This window comes from Garra rufa, chromosome 2 (genome assembly GCF_049309525.1).
Source record: "Garra rufa chromosome 2, GarRuf1.0, whole genome shotgun sequence".
NCBI classification, from domain to species: Eukaryota; Metazoa; Chordata; class Actinopteri; order Cypriniformes; family Cyprinidae; genus Garra; species Garra rufa.
In genome coordinates, this window is record NC_133362.1 from 2,664,180 (window position 1) to 2,668,344 (window position 4,165).

The window sequence follows — 4,165 nt, forward strand, 5'->3', positions numbered from 1 at the left end:
TGTCACCATGACTATCCAGGAGCTCCCTTCTCAGGAACCTGAAGTAACTTTAGTAGCTCCCCTTTCCGCGGAAAGGGTCCTCTCAGAGCTCTTCAATGACAGCAGCTCACCTTAATTCAAGGTTCGTCAGTAGCACCACTGTCGTGTGGACAAATTCCCCTTTATTTGGGTAGAATCTGTCATCAGGCTTCCTGAGTCAGGTATGATTGCTCCCCTTTTGAGAAAAGGGTTCCTCTCGAGCGCTGCTCCTGGCAGGAGGAGTAAGCTCCCCTTCTGATGAAGGGTGAAATCGGAGCGCTGCCTCCTGGCAGGCGGGTTTTCCTCTCTGTTAATCAGGGTTAGGAGCCTGCTTGCGCCTGACTTCCGGGTCGAGTGTCACCTCCCCTTCAGGCTTTATGACTAACTAGGAGTTACCCCCTTTTTTCAGGACCTTGAAATGACCTAACGGCTGCTCCCCTTTCTGCGGAAAGGGTCCTACTAGAGCACCACCTTCTGGCGGGTGTTGGCATTTCTCCCTGCTTCTCAGGGTTTTGAAACCTACCCTTAACATGCTAGAAGCGAAGGCTCCTACGATTGAAGCCTCCTCAGGCTGTTGGCAGCTCACCTTTTAGGGTTCCCTCAAAGCAGCGCCACTGCCGCATGGTGAATTTTTCTCCCTTGGCTAAGGAAGAAATAACCTATCTTTCTCAAGGTCCTGATTTGAGCACGTTCGCTCCCCTTCTCAAGGGTCCCGTTTAGAGCACGGCTCCTAGTGGGATGAGTATGCTCCCCTTACAAGGAAGGGTAATTTCTGAGCATCACCTTCTCCTAGTAGGCATCTATGTGGACTGGGTCTAGTACGCTCCCCTTTACACTAAAGGGTCCCTTCAGAGCATTGCCCTTTTTAAGGACGGATGTTCCTCCCTGCAAGTCGGGGTTAGGGGTCTGTCCGCTGTCTGCGTCCACTATATGATGGTCAGTAGCTCCATGATTTCATCAGTCGACTAACAGTTTGCGGACTGTCTGTCCTGATTGGGGTGTAGCATTGCTCCCCTCTCTAATCAGGGAGGGTTCCTCCCCTATTTTAATTCTCGTCATCCTATGACAAATCTGGAGCTTTAATATGAAACCCCCAAAATGGGGGAAAACACAGTCTCCAAATCCCATTTTACTAGGGTAAGTGTCCCACGCTAAACCCTGGGCACTTTCTGAAATCCACAATAGTGGTAAGTGCGCACGGAATCTTTGTGCACTTCCTAAAAATCCACATAAGTGGTAAGTTCCCACCAAGTTTTTGGGTTCTTTTCTAAAATCCTATACGGTATGGGTTACGCGGTACTCGTTCCCATTTTTTGAGTTGGTTTAAAACCCCGGTCTCCCTGGGCCCAACTTCACTCGATATCACCTCAGATATCTCCTGACCATCTGTTATCCAGGGTGCGTTATCTGAGGATAACCCCTGCTAGAACGGTCTCTGTCTTGGGACAGGCCTGTTAGTCGCTATTTTTGAGTCAGTTCACTGAGGGAACTAGACTCAGTAGTACTGGCAGTTCCTGTTCTAGTTAAGTCTAAGTATTAACTTAGCCGTTCCTCCGAAGGAATCTCCGATTCCAACCTGAGCTGTGCTCTGGGTCCTTTGACCCATTCAGGTAAGTGAGTAACAGTTCAGGCTTTGGCCGGGGAGGTTACGTTCTGACAGCTGTCACCTCGTCCTATAGGGATAATTCCTCACAGAATTTACACTTAGTGCTCACTACTATGCACTCCCCTCAGCATGGAGACGTTGGTATACCGTTCCCCAATAGCGACCCCTAGGGGACGCGGTGAGAGTTCCCTCGGAAGGGAACGTCTCTAGGTTACGTATGTAACCCTAGTTCCCTGAGAAGGGAACGAGACACCGCGTCCCCTAGGCTTCTTCCCATGCTTCGGACGAGAAGCTTCAGACAGTGAAGCGGCTGTATGTTTACTTCGGCGACTCTTTATACTGTGTCGCCCGGTAGTGACGTACCAGCAGCGACGTGCGCGCCGCAGTGACGTCATACGCTGTCGCCGGCCATTTCATGGAGTTTTTCTATGCATTCTTCAGACACGAGTCACGCTGCAGCGTTCCCCAATAGCGACCCCTAGGGGACGCGGTGTCTCGTTCCCTTCTCAGGGAACTAGGGTTACATACGTAACCTAGAGACGTTTTCTAACAATATACACTACTGTTCAAAAGTTTGGGGTCAGTACATATTTATTTTTTTGAAAGAAAATAATACTTTTATTTACCAAGGATGTGTTAAATTAATAAAAAGTGATAGCATAGGTTTAAATTATTAGAAAAGATTTCTATTTTGAATAAATGCTGTTCTTTTTAACTAGTTATTCATCATAGAATCCTGATAAAGTAAATGCAGCCTTTTTTTGAGCGGCAGTGATTATATACATATGAAGATCTGTTCCTCTGACAGAGCTGGAGTCATCTGTAGTTCGAGTGGTTTATATGAATGTGGTCTGTGTGAAGCAGACATGAGCTGGTCTCCAGCACAAACCCATAATAGTGTTGAAATCTGAGCTGTTCTGGGTGTCGCTGAGCTTCTTCTCCCCAGACGCTCTGATCCATCTGCCAGCGATCACACGCGGCGTAATACTCGTCTCCTGAGTGTGTTTGAGTTTCCTGAGATTCCCTTTGGCTCTGTTGATCTAAAAACACACTTGAGTAGGAGATAAAATACTCTGAATCCCTCGTCTCGTTCACTTCCTACCGACCTGAAGACCTCAAAGCAAACACTCTTGTTGAGTTTAGTGCTGCGTTCACTATTACTAGTGTTAGTGCTGTTAAACTGAAGCACAGGCCTTGAGGAAGAAAGAGCTGAAGCACAGCTGCTGGTATACGATATAAAGACGCTCTATGAAGTCCTTCAGACCACAGGAACTCATTCTGACTCATCGGATCCAGCGGTTTGACTAGTCATGAAATTGTTCCTCGCTGCCGTCATCATCTTCCATTCATTCTGTCATGAAGCTGGTGGTTTTTGTTCTGCTGAGTTTATGGTTTAATTTCCTGCGCTCATGACTCAACAGATGCATGTCAGGAAAACTGTAGAAATGGCCATATCTCAGCAAAACATTTACAGAGTTATTTAAGAAATTAATGCATTATAAGACCCTTTTTTTTTTCTCTTCAGCACCCCATATGGATCTCTTCTTAAAGGCCTGCTCTGATCAATGGTTTCTTCTGCTCATCAAGGCTGCATTTATTTGATCAAAAATACAGAAAAAATTGTAATACTGTGAAATATTATTTCAATTTAAATTAACTGTTTTCCATGTGAGTATATTTTAAAATATAATTTATTCCTGTGATACAAAGCTGAATTTTCAGCATCATTACTGCAGTCTTCAGTGTCACATGATCCTTCAGAAATCATTCTAATATGCTGATTTATTATCAGTGTTGGAAACAGTTGTGCTGCTTAATATTTTTAAAAACATTTTGGAACCTGTGATACTTTTTTTTTTTATCTTTGATTTTAAAAAACGTTAAAAAGAACAGTATTTATTTAAAAAAAAAAAAAAGAAAGGTTTTCTAACAATATACACTACTGTTCAAAGATTTGGGGTCAGTACATATTTATTCTTTCTTTTTTGTTTTAAAGAAATTAATACTTTTATTTACCAAGGATCTGTTAAATTAATAAAAAGTGATAGCATAGGTTTAAATTATTAGAAAGGATTTCTATTTTGAACAAATGCTGTTCTTTTTAACTTGTTATTCATCAAAGAATCCTGAAAAAAATAATAGGAAAATTTCAGTTTGAGTTATATTAGTTTAGGTTTTAGTTCATCGGGATTTTTTCTCTGGATGTTCTCAAACACCTTATATGGACCTCTTCTTCTTTTTCTGTCTTTCAGGACATCTTGAAGGCCTGCTCTGATCAATGGTTGTTAAAAACGTTTCTTCTGCTCATCAAGGCTGCATTTATTTGATCAAAAATACGGAAAAAACAGCAATATTATGAAATATTATTTCAATTTAAAATAACTGTTTTCAATGTGAATATATTTTAAAGTATAATTTATTTCTGTGATACAAAGCTGAATTTTCAGCATCATTACTCCAGTCTTCAGTGTCACATGATCCTTCAGAATTCATTCTAATATACTGATTTATTATCAGTGTTTGAAGCAGTTGTGCTGCTTG